Source organism: Dermacentor silvarum, chromosome 2 (genome assembly GCF_013339745.2).
Source record: "Dermacentor silvarum isolate Dsil-2018 chromosome 2, BIME_Dsil_1.4, whole genome shotgun sequence".
Classification (NCBI taxonomy): Eukaryota; Metazoa; Arthropoda; class Arachnida; order Ixodida; family Ixodidae; genus Dermacentor; species Dermacentor silvarum.
Window position 1 is genome coordinate 5,184,142 of NC_051155.1, and position 17,772 is coordinate 5,201,913.

The 17,772-nt window shown below is 48.7% G+C and overlaps 1 protein-coding gene across 2 annotated transcripts in view; it reads right to left on the reverse strand.

Moving 5' to 3' along the window:
• Positions 1-17,772, reverse strand: part of LOC119441293 (dual oxidase maturation factor 1) — a 181,541-nt gene that overhangs the window by 107,434 nt on the left and 56,335 nt on the right. Inside the window, exon 2 of one of the 2 annotated variants that reach the window (XM_037705916.2) lies at positions 2,382-2,451. The exons of the other annotated variant lie outside the window; for it this stretch is intronic. The gene's annotated coding sequence lies outside the window, so the exon portion shown is untranslated. The remainder of the gene's footprint in view (positions 1-2,381; positions 2,452-17,772) is intronic. 2 annotated transcript variants of the gene reach the window in all.

Genomic DNA, 17,772 nt, shown 5'->3' on the forward strand with positions numbered 1-17,772 from the left:
AGTGGGCGCCCAGGGAGCCCCACCGTGAAATACTCGTTTCCGGTCGGGCCGCGCGCGTGTCGGGGAAGGTGACGGACGCGCCGCCGCGTGACGTCGCCTGTGGGTTGATCGGTTTCACGCGGCCCAGAGCAGCACAACAGCTGCTCGCAATGAACTTCGGCAGGCATCTCAACTTTGCCACAGCTGCCTAGTAAAGGAGTCCTCTTCGTACATCTAATGTTTGGGGGCGGTTGCGTCTCCGGGAATTCTGCGACAAATTTCATGTCTTCAAAACATGTTCACGCTGTGTCGGTCTCCCCTCGTACTCTGGGCTATTAAAACGTGGTTACGTTAAATGAGAGCAGATAATTGCACGGTGATTGAATGTAGTTTCTTCATTTGTTTTTTACGTGTTGATTATTGTTGTTGTTTTAGCTAAGAAAGTAATCCCTCATTCTATGAAATTCTGTGTAGTTAAGATCTCCGGATTAAAGTGTATAAGTGTATCACTCGCCGTTATTTACTGTAGATGAATGTTACTGTAAAAGAAGCAACGTTTACTAATTCTTTTTTTTTTCTTGTGCATTACTGGTCCACTGCGTCCACCTCGAACGGCAGGCGCATTCGTTATCTCCGGCTCAATAGAACACCACCATCGTGTAAATGCTTCGTGTTCACGAGCGCATCGTGAATCCGATGCAAACGCTTCCAAGTGGTTTGATTCATTGCCCCCTTACTGGCTAATCGCAAATCCACCACCGCACTCTATTTTGCAACATAAAGGCAGCAGTGCGTAGCCACGTCAAATTTTTAAAAACAATATTTGTATCCAACATTGAAACAAAATGTTCAAATACCTAATCTGATGAGATTTACAAGTTTTCAGAGTACCTTTTGTGACGGTAATTGTACTGACATTGGCGTTAATGAGAATATCACGAAGAGGGCGATCTGTTTTACTACTAATTATCTTTTCTGGATAAGCCTTGCCAGTGTCACAGAAAAAGAACTGAAGATCGTTCACCTAGTCGCCACTCCGTTGTTCTTTACAGACGGGCCCGCCCTCGCGCAGAGCCGCCACCACCCCCCGAGACGGACCTTGCGGCGCCAAGGTCTGCGAGTGACGCCCACTGCCGTCTACGGCCTTGCCCGAGTTCCTTCCCCGGTGATACACGTACAAAGTGTGCGCGGCTCACGGCTGTTTCTAGACGGCCGACGGAGGCCCAGGAAGCACTGGTCACGTCTCCACCAAATAGCGTCTATAGTGGTCACGAAACCGATACTACAGCGGCGAGGGGGGCATGTTTCTTTTTCTTCGGTGGAGACCTACTTTCTTCAATACAGAATTTGTTTTTTTTTTACATGTTTAGAAAGCTTTCGCGGCACTTGAAAGCACAAGATACGACATGCCTTGCGCAGCCTGCAGAGTATGTAAAAACACTAGAGTACAGAAATGACGTACCCCAAATGCACAAAGGACATTTATTCGCACACTACAAAACTTACATGCTTAACTTATGATGGCTTATGCAAGAAAAGCTTTGTAAGACAGAAGACGCAGAGAGAAAGTGGCTGCAAAATCCGTCTTATAGGACGGTGGTCCTCTTTTGTACCGGTGTCACATTTAGTGTCACTTCGAGCAACCTTAGCGCATTGAGTGTCACACGAGAAATAAGTGTCCTTTCGAATTGGTGGCACCGGCAATAGCTGAATCATTATGCACACCATGTGTTAGAGCTTGGGCGCCTGTTCCTTGGTTGAGCGTCTCTGGGCGTACGCGCTCGTGCCACTGCTCGTCGACTTCTTCCACAGCTGGCTCGGATGCCAGCGCGCTGTGTCTGCGAAGGCGCCGACGACGCTCGCTGCGGTGATTTCGATCCCGAATTCTTTGCCTCAATATATGGCTAAATGAAAACGCGTATACTGATGCGCTCAAGTTTCGCATTAGGGAGTATCGCAATCGTCGGACATTCTTTTGGTATTTTAATCACTGGTTGCACAATGACTGTGTGTTATAGTTAAAAACAGCATTTAGAACGAAGATTAGAGGAAATCCAGTGAAAGCGCAATAACGTTATGGACTATCGTGAGCCAAGACAAGCAAACGTCGCAGCCAAGACGAGAAGATTCCGTTGCAGATGGCGCCATTTGGATGGTCGCGCTTATTTGCGGACCTCGCTTTCCTCGCGCTCAGACAACGGCGTCCGTTGCGTCTGCCGGAACGACCATCGCGCGCCGCTCGGCTGAGCACCGTTAGGCCAATGGATTCCAGCCGTCACACCCGCAACGCGGCCTTTGTACGCTGGGGATCTGCAGGGAGCGTCACTAATCGTGTGACAAATGACACTAGCTCTCTCAAAATGGCTCGCCCGTGTCACAGGTGCACGAAACATTTTGCTCACCTCAAATCGACCACTCGGACTTGCAACGTAGCCGCCACTGGTGTTCTGCCACCACGGGAAACCAGAATATCTGAAAGATGTTTACAACGAACACATGAGAAGGTGACACAGAATTTCAAAGACGTCATTCAGTAAACATTTCGCTATCAGTAATATTATAATTCGTGAAACGGAACGCAAATAAGTGGTTCACATACTTGGCAAATATGGGCGCACCTAACTTAGTGATTTCTTGGACGATTCAATTTTACCTTTCTTGCCTAAACGCGGTGGTCTCCCTGTAATCTAGCAAAAAGATACTGTAATACGTTGACATGACGGCTTAAAGTTTTCTTCACCTGGATACAGCTACCACTCGGAAAAGACTTTCGCACCAGTAATCATCATCGCCATCCTATTTATGTCCACTGTGATCTTGCTGATTCCAACTCCTTTTTGTTGCGGCACATACTCGAGGCGCAACGGCGCCTTCGCCGCTGTCTCGCTATTGAGTGCGCGCGCGGAGCAACCAACATTCTTCCGAGACGCGTTTGGCTGCAGCAAGGCGATGCCCTGTAAGCACACTACGCAGGCGGACAAACACTCCGGCCGGTCGGCTCCTCATTACGCTTCCCTTGTGCGTGCCGCGTGCACTTTTAAAACAACGCCAGAGCCCCACCTTCGGGCGAAAGTTTGTAAACGCCATTCTCAGCAAATTACCTCCCTGGCCGGAATGTGTCTTTCTAACCTCTTCAGTTGACCGATCCAGGAGATAATGCAATGCAGAAATTCCCGAAGGTAAAGCTGTGCACGTTGCTGCATGCGCTCTGTGGGCCGACCCCGACAGTACCACAGTTTATAAATGTAGGACCGCAACCATGGTTATGTGCAGTTCTTTTTTTAAAAAACGTGGGCAGCTTGCACCGTGGTGCAAGGCTGGAGTAAACAGCGGAGCTGGTGATCGACCTAGCTTTTCTTCCAGGTTTTATTAGGCTTGGCTAAGTTTTGCTGGGAAATGCTAAGCGCTGCTAGGCACGGTATTCTCACTTGGCCGCGCGACGCGCTTCAAGATGAGCGGCTTCTTCTTCGGGTGTCCGAATCTTCTTTGGTCGTCCCATGTCAATGCTACATGTACTCGCCACAGAGTCAACGAGAGTTCTGCCGCCGTCGCGGTGGCTCCGAGCTTTAGCTCCCCGGTGACGTCACGGCCAAGCTACCGGGGCGTGGCTGGTCGAAATCTGCCGAGCCGCCGCCAGAGGCGCCTGCTGAAGTCACGGACACCGCGCGCGTTCGGCGCGAACGCAGGAAAACGGGGAAGCGCGAACGGCGTCACCAGCAGCTCTGCGCGTTGCCACGTTGGTGCTGCTACAATCTCTCTCTCTCGCTCTCATTTTCTCCTTCTCTCTCCCGGGCATAGTGAGTGTCGCGAGCATGCTCTCCTTCCCTCTCGTTTACGTCTCATATCAAGGAACATGTGCACGGCACGGAGAGGTAGCGAAGCACACGCCGCTCCGCGAGGTGGTTGCTAGGCAACGCTAGTGCAATCTTTAAATCTAGGCCAACTGCCCCCACACGAGGGGGATAGAGTGCCGTGAATGCACCCTAAAAACTCTCTCATCACCTTTGACAAGTAGTCGGTTGCAGCACCGTGGAAGTTGCAGGGCTCCTTAGCGAAGGCCTGTGTTCATCCGCGCCGCGTCGTCGCCTGTCGATACATGCTCCATGACTGGTGAATTGACGCAGCTAATGTAGTTACCATAAACTGCGTTTCTACAGCTGGGCTTCGCTTCATCGATACGCTTTCTGAGCAGTTCAGTGCAGCCTCCTTAGTCAGTTTTAGTCCTGATTTAGTTCACGCGCGTCACACCGTCTGCTCGGCGTCTATTTAGCGTTTGCTCGCCACCGTCATCACGTATCACACGAGAGCGGAGTAGTAAATTTGTGACGCAGAGAACGATTAGGCCTTCGTAGCGTTCCGTATCGTCATCGCACCACCAGGTCTAATGCTGTGGCGCCATCTTCTAAGTGGAAATCAAACCACTTTTACTGCTCGGCGCTGCTTCTGTAGTCCTAAAATCGTCAAAAGAAACAGCTGATCTGCGTAATAACAATAAAACATGGCGAATGCTTTATGCTCAGCGACTAAGCGATGATGGATTTAACCATTTATTTGCTGCTGTCAGCGCGGAGAGCCCAAGCTCGAATTGGGATCGAAGCGGGCGGTGTGGGGCGCTGCCATGTTGCTGGGTAGGGCGCCTATTAAAAGTCCCTCAATCACTTTTTATCGGCGCATTTTATGTGAAAATTAGAAATACTTTGCCGCAGAAAGTACTTTAATGCGTTCATTGGCAATCAAACACGGCCTCCGCTATGCTCCCCGTTCCTTCTTCAATGCCTTGCACTGCGAAAGCTACGGCGGAGTGGGGCGTAGCGCTCCGCCTTCTAAACGTCACCGTGGCGCGCAGTTCAAATTTAATTTTGGATATTAACGACTTGAGATTTTGTTGCCTACGACGCGCTAAACGTAAGCCAAACGCGGTTGTCCTCAGCGAGCCACAGTGCGCTTAGCCAGTGGACTCGTGCCGGCACCCCGCGGTGGCCGCGGTATCTACGCTACGTAGCCAACCACAGCTACCAAGAGAATCAGCGTGATCAAACAGCGTATGCGACTGAGGAACGTCGCTTATTCTGTTGAAAGAGAGCGTTTGAGAGAAAGGTGGCTGCGCGCTCCGCTTGCAAACTCCACGCACCGCGTACGACAGCAAAACGTGGCTGAGATGTTCACAGCAGCGTATGCGACCCACGGACTATGTTATTTAACCAAGCCCGAGAGGTTTTATTAAGGACCCCTTTACCGCGTTAATTCGCGTTACACGACGGTCATGCGCAAAGGACCTTACACATCTCTTTAAAGTATTATGTGTCTTGGCCAGTTATCAGACAGTTAAGAGGAAGCTTTAGCTCGGGCCCAACTCCGATGCCGCCTATTCAAATAAATGCATGTAAAACGATGAAACGCTTTTCTGAGATAACCACTGGGCCAACTTTAATTAAATGAGTTGCATTTGAGAGATAAAAGTTAATGCCTCGTGACTGTTGGAAGCGCAATTTCGATTTAGGGCCCGGTTTTTTTTTTTTTTTTTTTTGCTGGAATTTTCAAAAATTGGTAGGTTTGGAAAAAAATACAAGCCGGAAGTTTAAAAATTCGTAGCTCTCCACCTAAAAAAGATATCGCAGTTGTGTATATTACACTCATTAGAGCATCCAAAGCGGACAAATTTCATTTGTAAATAGATATCTAACGTGAATTGTTGCATTGTTTACAAGGGCTTTGCAAAAGTTCTAGTCACAAACGTTTGGTCTATTTGAGAGCCATGTATAATATATTCATCTTTCCGCTTTATATGTGCTATTAGGGTGCAATGCACAAAATTGTGATATCATTTTTCATTGCTGAGTTAGAGTTGTAATTTTGATAGTTTCGTTTTCTGAAAACTTGCGATTCTTGTGAATATTTTTAAAAACTTGACCACCAAAACGAAAAATTCGCAACCAACAGTAACTATATTTTAACGTTTTCTAGTTCTTCTAGTTAGTAGTCCATGTTCTGCCCTTCTACCAGCGCTAACGAACTCTGGGACTTTGTTTCTTTGTATGCTAATTTTATTCACTGCGTGTGCTTTAATTTCTCGCGTGTTTGTAGCATCGGACGATGCCATTTAATAGGGCGGCATTGACACGTGTACTTATTTATCCTTTTTTCCGGGGACTACATTTAACCTGTTAACATCCTAATGTTATCGCTTGCATGACCTGAAACTCACTCGAATTACATCGTTGATTCTATCTGTTGAGTATGTTCTCGCTGAACCTTGCGATTTATTTATTTATTTATTTATTTCACATATCCTCAAGGGCCAAGGCATTATAGAGGGGGGTGGGGTACATGCAAAAAACCATAACAACGATTACTACAAATTTATATAATGTAAGCGACATGCGCAGTGGACGTAATCATTAAGAAATCAAATTACAAGAATACTATGACATTCAAATTATATAAACCTAGCGACATCTGAACTGGACAAAAGGAAAATACGGCGCGACAGCGCTTGCGCAAATGCAGCGCATGCTGCCACGTGCATGGTCACAGTTAAAAAAAACAAGGTTCGGCGGAAAAGTGCGCTGTCTTCGATTGTATGCGTGACGCGAATAATGGTGTACTTTCTGGAAGGTATGCAAGCACCAGCGATTACACTGGAACCGTCGACGAGCCATGCGTAAAAGTTGAGATTTTTGACGATCGCCAACTGTGCTCACCGCTATCGTTGTGGTTTAAGTGCGCTTGATTTTAGGGTTCGCCCAACAAAGAGTTAGTCTCGTGATACACAGTTTTGCTCTTTGTGCTTCACCGTCCCTGCAACATGAGATTATGAATGTGCGGTCAAGGTTAAGCAAACACGAGCTGCACACGACGTCGTGAATCAGAAGACTGTCATCAAATGCTGCGCACGCTGCCAAAATGCTCCACGAAGCAATTGTTGGAGTGACTCTCAAGCCAATAGTACTGAGCGCGTCCTCCCAACCGGCGACATTGTAACATGGCTTTTCCACCCAAATTCTAGTGTTCTCTCGTTTCCCGTGCTTTTTGAGCGGTGCTAAATACCTCCCGGTTCCAGGTCTCTAAATGCAGGCTATGCAAGCGGTCGCTATGGACGTGTGACTAAAGGAGCAGCTGGACTGTGGCGGCGCCGTATTCCGCACCCACGAGGAAGGACGCCTCTTTGTGGTCTGTCGTCGTGGCACAACGATGTCCACGGGGTCGCGAGGGCACCTTAATAAACGCCTCTCAGCCCTCGGAACGAAAAGCCGGCGAGGCGTCTTTGCGAAGGCTGCCCGCTCCTGGAATCCTCATGCTGCAGGGTGACATCCGAGAAAGGCCACGCATGCGCAGAGCGTGTATGTGCCGAATCAAGTTCTAGCAGTGTCATTGACGTCTCGCTAGATGTAATGGTTCGTCGACGACAGCGCCCGATGACTTCCGCATGTTTAGGAACGCGGCTGGATACTCGACGTATGGGGAAGTATAGCGGATATCTCCTTGCATGCCGACATGCTGTGCATCATGTCCCTGTTCCACAGCAACCGTCGTGCGGCCTACAGAAAAACGGTACGTATCTTCGGGAGGAAAAATTGCGTTTATTCAAACATTTCCGTCATTCGTAGGCACACGAAAGGTCAAGAACAGTGGGGCGCCATTTCGTCGCTGTTTAACCTCATATCAAATATGTTGGGAAGTATTGGTAGCAATGCTCGCGCACGGTAGCCATTTCAAGTCCTCATCTTGATGCAGGGCAGGATTCTTCTGGCGTTGCCGCAATATTTCGCGGACGTCCACTCATCTCGACGTTGAAAAGAAACCACGGCGGGCCTTCTAGCAGCGCTTTGTAGCCCCATCCCGTTTTGGAGATTCAATGCGCTAAGGTGCTCAGTGACAATAAATAGTCCGTGTGACACGGGTATATGAGAGGACCACCGTCCTGAGACGGACTTCGCGCTAAATACACTGGGCGTCCCCCGCCGCGATATGGCTACGACGGCGACACGATTTTGAGAAAAGAATGATGACCAAACGACCACTATGCAATGACGACGACTGAGTTAGGACGATGACAACGGCATGACAATTGACCTAAGTGGAATGAAAAGGTGAGGGAATGGCGTATTCGTACTGGAGCTTCCATCCTCGCCTACGTGCAGCTCCTGTGCCGCCTCAGTTCGCACTATGGCAGCCAAATCGTGCAAGACAGCAGCCAACACACCCGACAGTGTGTGTGTGTGTGAGGGGGGGGGGGGGGGGAATACAAGCTTGGCTTAAAAGAACATGCTTCAAGGAAACTATTCGCGAAAACCATTGAACCACACTGCGAAGTATTTTTGCATAATTAGAGCTACAGCTGCCTTCACGAGCTCTCCGCTGCCGTGCGGCATTCCTGCGCAGCCTCAGGCAGCCACTTACGAATGCTTACTTGTTCCTCATTGGAATGTGAAACGCGCCTGTGCGAGGACTCTCTGATGTTTGTGAAACGCCTTCTGAACGTCTCCAAGTCTTTTGTTTACAAGATATCGCTCTCGGAACAGCGTTTAACTGGATGAGCTCAACGCAGTTATCAGCCGTGTGCTTTGCTGGCGCAAAAAGAGACAAGGGCGCTGTGTCCTCTCCCAGGTCGACAAAACTTTGTGACTGTTTATCACGGAGGAAAGAAACAAAACAAGAGAGGCCCTGACGTCACATTTTTGAAGCCGGAAGTGCAGTCATGTTGGTGTGCCATCTGGCTCTGCTCCGCCAATCAGGGGTTCTGCAGCTCGCCGGAGCAGATGGGCGCGAACTTTGAACTTGCATTATTACGAGCCGCCGGAAGTGTGTGCTGCTGACACGCGTCAAAACAAAGCCTACGAAACTTCTGTAGCAGTTTTAGTGAAGCAGACGCGCTCCTGTGTTTTTCCATGGCACGTTGAAGAAGACGACGAAGACCTGCGCCGTGATTGCTTGAGTATATCTGTTGCTGGCTAACACTAACACTCACAGACCCAAAGCACAACTTTCAAACCTACACACCACACTCCAAAGTCAGGTTTTCTCTCGAACTAAAGGTTGCGAACTAAAAATGCTACGAGAAGGATACCGGCAGAAATATCTCACTTTTCAGAGGCCGATAGCAGCAGCTAAAGCTTCAGGAGCGCGGCTGCTATGGCAACGTTGGCATGTGGGGTACCCGTCCCCACATGGCAACGCATGCCACACTTCTGCCACACTTTCTCCAATACGTCCATGCTGGCCGGGGCCTCTCCTGGATTTCCTTCCTCCATGCTGTTTATAGATTCTGTGTACACGTCCAACGTGCGTGCGGCTAGCGTTTTTCTATTGCTTCTTCCTCTCTTTTCGCCAAAGTGGACTCAAATTAGGTCGACTGTTGACCTGCTTGCCTTTCTATTCTTTTTACAGCGTAAGCTGTTATGGGCTCATTCCAATAGCCGTTTCGGTTAGCGATGGTGTCCGCCGCCGCGTAACCGCTATCACCGGAAATGCGAAAAAAGTACCCGGTTCCCCCCAGGACAGAACCCGCGCCCGCAGCGTGGGAGCCAGATACTCTACTACTGAGCCACGCAAGCGCTTGCTATCGGGCAGCGGGAAAATGTCCCTCCCTAGGCAGGCGCAGACGACCCGAGCCTCCGCCAGTATGGTGGCGCCATCTAGGTAAGGCGCCTGCAAACGCAGCGTGCGCAGGCGCAGACGATGAGATGCGATTCAGACGAGGCGCGCAATCAACGCGGTCCAGGGCTGCCCGAGCCTCTACCAGTATGGTGGCACCATCAAATTAAGGTGCCTGCAAACGCAGCGTGCCCGGCATGTAAGTTGCAGTTGTAAGGCTTAATCGGGCTCAGCAGACTGCTGTGCAGAGAGCTTTACACGCCGCAGCTCGCCATCGACGCCGGGCGGACAGTTCAGATCGTTCTCGTCAAAACGAGGCGAAAAGACTTTGCCGCGAAGATCCTGTTGTGCGTGGTGCCGAAATTGGAGCTACTCTTGAGTCGCTCCACCAGCTTACGCTGTGACTGTGCTGCGTGTGCCGCGCAGGCCTGTGACTATTTCTCTTTCTCTCTGTATGAGCAAAATTTATTATTTCACATTACCTCCAAATATAATGTGCCTTATAATAGTGATATAGATGCTTTAGGACATTCATCAACCAGTGCCTTATAGCTGCATGGCTGCCTAACATATGCGCACATAGCAGCGTGTAACTGTCATGATGTAACTGCCATATGCGAATAAGCGGCATCCAGAAGTATGCTTTCAGTTTGCGACAGGTAATTCCGAAACTGGAATGTGCCACTGTGAAACATGACAAGATTTATGCCTGTTCTGACGGATATTTGAGGTTAGATATGAGACCCATTGTTACATCGCTCAAGTTTATCATAATGTTAGAAGTATATCAGCTTTTCAGCTAAGCGTCACGTTAGAAGTCAAAATCAGGGATATGGTATTGGAACCTCCGATACTTGTACGTCTTTAAGCTGTGCCTAGCATATGCTGAGTTTCGAAAAATAGAGCGCTTATAGAGCGCTGATAGCCCTTAACTGGAACATCAAGAAGTTTTTGCACCAGATTAAGAACGTATTTATCGAAATAGGCACTAAGCACAGGATTTATGCAAGATGTATATTACTTCACTATTGCTGAGCTTAAATTGCGTAGTTGGCAAATGTGCTCCATAGCGAATAACCAATAAGTTAACTAGTGAATAGTTAGTTAATTAGTGAGCATCGCTCTTCAATTTGTGTTCCACCAAGTGTCGCCGCCTCAAGTAATCCAGCTTATGCTAGAAAATCGCGACATGTAGTTCAGGGCATGTTTACTGAGAAGTGTGAGCCGTTAGGCCGGTTGGTGCGACATCCAAAGGTAGAAGGGCGCTGAATTAGCGACAAAATGAGCACAGACGAAAGGAACAAAGACAGATGTTTGTGTTCCGTCTGTGCTCTTTTCATCGGCAATACAGCGCTCCTTCTACCTTGACATGTTTACTAAGTGTGTCGATGTCGTACAATCCATGGTGTATTCCGTCGGGCATCGCCTTTTCATCGCCTGTGCCCTTCGTTGCACTATTGGTTTCATAGATGCCCCGCGTAAACCTGACCTTGAAATAGTGAAACACGTAAAACATGCTCAAGTCAATGCGGGGACGCCCATTTTAAGGATTTCAAGTCCGCCGTTCTCACTTTTTCGTCGCAGCTGTTTTACTGATTGTATTTGTGTGGTACATTGTGCACTACATTCTGTAAAACCTGACGGTCCTGAGAACAAATAAATAACTAAATGTTCTGCTAACAATAACAGGGTGTTGGCACGAGGGAACGACAATACGCTAGCCGGTTCCCATTGGCCATGTTGAATTATGAACCAGATGAATTACTTTTATTGCGATAGCAATTATATGGACACTCCAAGCGCATTTCTACCTTCGTCGTCGCCGTCGCCGTGAGTTTCCGTATAAAGTCCAAGGACGGTAAAATCGTCGCCGCGCGCCGTATGCTCTATGTGCGAGTGAAGGCGTGCGAGGGTGAGCCGGGGATCGCGGCTCTATTACAGTGGCTCTATCTCGCGCACGCAAGAGAGCGAAGCGAGAAGGGAGAAGGAAGCGTTCCGTCTTCAGTCGCGCGCAACGCTCCGGAGGGAGCGTAGGGGGTAGGGAGGGGGGAGGCGCTTCTTACCCCATGCCGCCCGAGCAACCGCGCACGCCCGCCGGGTTGCAAGGCTCCGGGGGGAGGCCGCGGACTACGCCGCGCGCTTCCGGTCTCGGGCGGGTGTAGTGTATTACGCCTCTTCGCCATTGCCGCACTTTGAGCCGTGGCCGCACTGTGACGTCACACCACGGCCCTCGATTCTCCAGCAACTCGGCTCGTCGCGGCCACCACTCCTTCCGTTGGGCGCTCGCCACGCCCTCTGTGTGACGTCACACCACGGGCCTCGACTCTCCCGCAACTCGCCTCGTCGCGGTCGCCGCGCGGCCACCGCTCCTGCCGTTGGTTTTACCCGTTGGTTGACCACAACGTCTCACCTTTCTCAGTCTAGTGGGAAACCACTAAGTTTAATACCAACATGTCTAACTACAACCGAAGCCTAAGCGCAGCCGGGGGTCTATCGCTACTCGACTAGGTTTAACCAGCGCTAAACCACAGCCAAATTTTTTGAAAATCATCTGCGGCGGGCGCAGAGTCCTTCTTCCCTGCGCGCTATTTTCGCGGCTTAGTTCGCGTTGAAGCGAGCGGCGGGACGAAGGTCAATTCGCTCGCTGCTGCTGACGCGCTTACTCATTAAAGCGTTTTGACAGTGAGTTTACGCGGTGAGATGCGTTCATGCTTGCTTACAAGTTTACACGGCTGACAAATCTACTTCGTGTAGCTCTCGGCTAGTTTGTTATCGCAATCGATGGTTCGCCTTTTGGGTGAAACTGCTACTTCTTTCTGTTATTCAAAAATCTTATGAATTGGTCGAGTTCTCGCGGAGTGACCGGTGCATAGGGTAAGCTTTTTCTATAAGCCAGTGAAGACTTATGAATGCGAAAGCATTACATTCCCCAATGCGCGGAAATCTGATGTCATCGGCGGCGTGATCGAACGGTGGTACCAAAATGGTCTATGGCGCAAAGAGTTAAACACGCCAAAAAATGCTCGGATTGACATCAAAATTGTCAGGGAAGTTTCTGTAAACAATGTAAATTAATGACTTGGAAAAGAAAATTTCCTACTTCTTGATCTGGGTGGGAATCGAACCCACGCCTGCGACTAAGGCTCCGAGGTGCGAGACGAGCACTCTTCCCCGGCACCATAATCAAAACATGCATCAAGACACCACGGCGGCTCCACGATCCTGCTTGACTAAAGGTGTGCCTAGTGCGTGCGTTATTGCACACGTCACGTCGCAGCCATTCGGCTGCCTAAAGGTGTGGCCTAGTGCTTGCGTCATTGGGCACGTGACGGCGAAGGTGGCGCCATGTAATGAGTGCATAAAATGTGCGCGTTCATGAAGGCCTACAAACGCTATAATGCTTTTGCATTCCCACGCGTCTTTAGTGTATCTGCTGGTTTTTTTATTCAGAGTCTTATGCACCTTTGTCAATCGCCATTAGAACATGTATTGATGAGCCGTGGCCTTCCACAGTACTTCAGGCATATCCATCGAGAAATGTTTTACGTTCTTAGAGTTGAATATTAAGCACGCTTTCATCTCATATGAGAAGCATTTTTATCTGCAGGGACAAGAAATATGTGCTAGGTCATAAGTTTGTGTTCAACGTTTTGCTTTCTCCGGTAGATAGTGCACTGCAGCAGTTTCTTCACGGCGGCAAAGGTATAAAAGTATTTGGATGCATCAGCAATTTTTTTTATATTTTATCTGAGCATGAATTTTTGACTTGCCCAGACTCGGTCAAGTGGATTTAGACGGCTTTAGGTAGCACGGACGATGCCTGACATTGACACATGAGCTGCCTGACAGTGGAAAACATCAGTTTCTTGATCTCTAGTTAATATTTCTCAGTGAACACGTATGCCTGAGAAATTGATATTTTTGTGTGTGAGACGTCAACGCCAGTGTGCGAAGCTTGGTTATCTTTGCATTCTTCTGAAATGCGGTGCCTCGGAAATGTTTTAAATATGATATCGCGATGCGAAAGTTAAGCATTGCCATGGTCTACAAAGTCTCGACAAACTTAGTATAGGTACTGACAACGCCAGAAGTACATACTGCCTGGCACCTGGTGCTTAAGCGGATCGTGCCAATGCACCAGGAACGATGCTTATCTGTTGTTTCAGAGTCCTTACTTCAGAGGCTGAAAGGTTTAGGTAGTAAGCCAGACCAGATATCCCATGCTTGGCCGGAGACGATTGACGCCTACCACTCGGAAGATTGCGTTCGCAACTGGTACAACACACAAAAACATTACGGCAGAAACCATCTCAGGTCGACGTAATGCGATCAGCACTGCAACAATGCAGCAACTCACCGCAATACAAGCGCTGAAACGCATGAGCTGTGCAGTGCAGCCGGGCCCCTTTTCTAGTGCTTCGAAGATGATTTATGGTGGTTATTTATTGGCATAATCTTTGAAAGGGAGCGGTTGAGTTGCGTTTCATGAGAGCATTGGTGCATACATGGCCCTCTCTGCACAAGCTGTGGCACCATCAAGCGGCGCTACAGCGTGAGTGAATTCAGACAAGGCGTGACGCGGCTTCAGTTCCGCCCAGCACCAGATTTGGCCATTGAAGAGCGACACATTCCCAGTGACCCAACCAAGTTGGCGCGAAAAGGGTTGGTGAGTACACATGGCAGCAAACGGGGTGAATTTGCCCACGAATAGTAATTGAAACGAGCCCTGCCTTACATGCACAACCTGGGAAAGGTGGTGTTATCAGCACCAAGCCAGTTGTCGAGGCTTTGTTTCGACAAAGAAGTTGGGGCCCGAGAAGAAGCATCTGTAGGCGTGGTCTGGCAAGGCATGCATTGGCAAAACCGGGGCATGTGTATGTGGCCCAACAACTGGCTACTTACAGTGGATCCTCGTGGCTGCGCATCGCAGTTTTAAGCTATTCGCGTTCTCGGAAAAAGCTGTGATACTATAATAGTTAATGGCAGCATGTTATATCAAGCAGAGTGGTGACTTATGTATTAGTCAACCTTTCCGGTTCAAATGACAGCAGAGATTTCTATCGCAACTACAGAAATTTCTGTCGTACGACAGACGTTCCTGGCGTATGACATCAGTGTCTGTAGTTGCGACAAAGATTTCTGATGTTATGACAGAAGCTCTGACGTCGCAACAGAAACATTATGCCGCGACGACCAAGATTTCTCAAGCTGCGACAATTTTTTTTTTTTTCGCAACAACGATTCTGACGTTGCAATCCTAGCTCTCCCTCGCGACATTTGTCGTCGGGATAGATTCCTCTTTCCGCGTCGTTGCTTTCTCTGGCAACGACAAAAGTCCGGAGAGAAGCGCTTCTGGTTGCGACGCTCGTTGCCCTATCCAACGTCGGTGGTGCGCTTTTCTCTTACGCGGCATTCAAAGGCCCACAACCTGGCAATGCCGATTGCACCGCTATTGACATCGACGCGGCCAATGACTTGGATTTGTCGTAACTGGGCCGTGACGACATGACACGAACAATCGCCCTACCACTGTCCCCAGTATTAGCCGCTCATAGAAACCATTGCATCTGCGGCAACGGCTGTTTTGTTTTGTAAAATATGTGACACACAGACGAATGGACTTGCACGCATTGTCAGCGCACACATTAGTTAACATCCCAGTGGTGCTGCATACGCTTTTGCCAAGCGGGCAGCAAATTTTAGGCTGTTCCAAAACGCTGCGTGAAAATCTGTCCAGCTCCGGTATTGCGGCATCGACGCTACCGTGATACGTTGTCTAACTGAGCACGTATCCACGAATGTTCATGCCTGAACTGATCAACCAAATTATTCGGGTGCTCGAAAGGGTAAGAATGAGGATCCAGAGACAGCTGTAGGAATTAGCAGCAACAATTCTGGCATCTTTCACTGTTGTTTGTCTCTGAATTCCTTAACGCAAGTAGATATCGTAAAGCAAAATCAATATTTCAAAGAAAAAGTGATTCCAGCACTTCCAGGAGTAGTTTTCGAAAGTTGCTATTCTAGAGAGGCGCCACTTAGAGTTGCTAAGCGCACGTTCATCGCACAAATGTAAACACCAGCGCACACAGGGATTCTTAGTTTGACATGGTGGTAAGGAATCAATTCGAATCCCCAACTCGGAAAGTTATCCTTTACAATAACAGATTGATATCGACCTCTCTGCCATGCTTCCTACTAATGATTATCCTCAACTATATAGGACGTCCCAAAATACGACAAACTGAAATTTTCCGTTGTTTATCGACTGGGTTCTCTTTCATTTTAAGAATGCGAGTTTCAGCTTCTTGATATGGCCGTGAGACAGTGTTCTGGGGTACGTTTAATTTCTTGAGCTTTGTTGGGATCTACACATGCAAGCCGTAGGCGCGAGAAATGAAATTATTCGCGCTATTTGTGTCCGTCCGCTAGCCTTGGCGGCGCCACAAACTCGTCCCACTCAGTGTGCTGCGGGGGGAAACCACCCTTGCCGCGCTCAGCCGCCAAGACCGCGAAAGCGCGCGCTCCAGTTCGGCCGGCATCCGTGTCAAGGCCGAGACGGGGATCAATCGCCAACGGCTCGAGCGAACGGAGCTCCGGAGACAGCGCCGCACCCCAAGCGGCAGGACTGGCGGTTGCTTCTGTCACTAGACAGCGGCATAAACTCAAATGGAAACACATTTCACATACCGAAGTTCTCAAAATAATGTGACAGTTTTACTTCTTAATGACAGTAACGTACTTTCGCTTCTTCACGCGAATTTCTGATTGCCCTTTTCGTGTGCACTGGCAACGCGGAACGGAGTTCTCTCTGCTAGCTCCCCTCCTGCTAGAAGCACATTTGTCGCTAAAGCGGAGTGGCGTGGAACGCGTGAATCCGCTAGCCGGATGAATCCCTTCGCATTCCATGTAAGATGTGCAGAGAGGTCTCCGGATTTTTGCTGCAGCCTACGCATGTCTCAACTTGTTGCGAATATTTGCTCCGGTATATTTCTGTCCTTAGGCAACCATCTCCAATTCACTGTCTCTATTTCTATCACCTTCTTTTTGATGACTCCTGGTTGTCTATTTAACTTTCAACAACCCTGCACTTGGTTGCCAACTTTCATTACCTCTTCCTCCATTCTGCGTCCACGCTTGTCAGGTACTTCATCAACCCGCGAGTCCCACATTCCTGGCGATGCCCTTAGGGCTATAGGCAAAGCGAGCGTCACTTTAAAAGTACCTTCTACGCAGAGACAAGTGTTGAGCATTTTCGCTACTCTTTGTTCGGCCAATTGTATCAAAGCGTTAGCTTGTACAATAGTGTTCAGCGTCTAACACACGTTAAACACAAGCAATTCGCAGCACGCTACAGTGCGCGTCCATTGAAGACGTTTAGTTTAACGTACGCGAAGGCACAAAGGCAACGTTAGCGGTAAGGGTGAAATATGGTGTCTCGTGTCAAAACAAGACACGCAAGCATCCTACCATTGCTGTGCCGCCGCGTCTCATCAGGCTTACGGAACCACCGAACGATCTCAGAATTTGGCCGTGCTAGCTTCTGGTAACTTGCGAGTTGGACTGGGTCGAGATGAAGCTTATTTGGCCGTTATTGATAGCGAGAGCCCCAACAATTCGCACTGAGGTGGGAGCCATGGACGCCGTCATCTTTCACAACGCTACTACTTAGCGCACGTAACGTCACGTACACTAGACATACAATGCATGTTGCAAACTGGACATACAATGCATGTTAACATAACGTACGTAAGCAACAAAAACGTAAGATGCGCGCGAAGTGAGGTTAGCGTTGTTTATTTTGTGTACGTAAGCTCTCTGCTAGCGAAAGATAATTTAAAACTCTCTAATCTACAGCCACAATCGACAAGTCACCAATATCGTGTGACTGAAAGAAGAGGCTGTTCACGTATGAGTAAATATAAACTTTAGCGTGTGCAAAGAGGACGCTGCAGAATTAGAGAACATACGTTAAGTAGAACTGGTCCGAGTATACTGCTCTAACGAACACCTTCGATTGTTTCACGCCGACCTAATTGTGGCACCAAATAATCACTGATTTGTAAACAGTATTAAATGCTTATTTCTTTCAAATGCTTTATACTGATACAAAAAATAAGCTTATATTTATATTCTTATTTTCCAAGCCAGTTCAAATAAGCCAATGTAATTTGCTTGCAATTTTAGTGCGTACATGCGCAT